Genomic DNA, 475 nt, shown 5'->3' on the forward strand with positions numbered 1-475 from the left:
AATAGTACAGCTGTTTTCGGAGGCAACCTGTTCGTTTTCTCTTGCTGATCTGTACGGCATAATTTCTTTACAAATGTTTATGGGAATCTACATTCTATAAAACAACCTTTAAGACAATGACAACTACTTGTAAGAGTGATATGATATACAATTGCTATTTTCCATTATCACAACTTGTAGCAGACGTTACATAATAATAATAAGAATAAGAATAATAAGAATAACAGATCAGGGGTCCAGTAACCTCGTAACCTATTTATACAAAAGAATAGAAAAGTTTTCCCTAAAACTTGCAGTCCTACTCATTTAACTTCGGTTTTATTATGAGGGGGGTGTTAGTTAGAAGGGGTGGAGATCTTGTCTGAAGTGCTCTGTCGATGACCTCACGCTAGAATGTGGCCGCGTGAAGGTACGGCTCTTCCTGATTGGTCGCCCGTGTCACAGCGGCACTTCAAAGCCGTGAGAGGAGCTACAA

This window comes from Sinocyclocheilus grahami, unplaced genomic scaffold, assembly GCF_001515645.1.
Source record: "Sinocyclocheilus grahami isolate Dianchi unplaced genomic scaffold, SAMN03320097.WGS_v1.1 scaffold36.1, whole genome shotgun sequence".
In the NCBI taxonomy this organism is placed as follows: domain Eukaryota; kingdom Metazoa; phylum Chordata; class Actinopteri; order Cypriniformes; family Cyprinidae; genus Sinocyclocheilus; species Sinocyclocheilus grahami.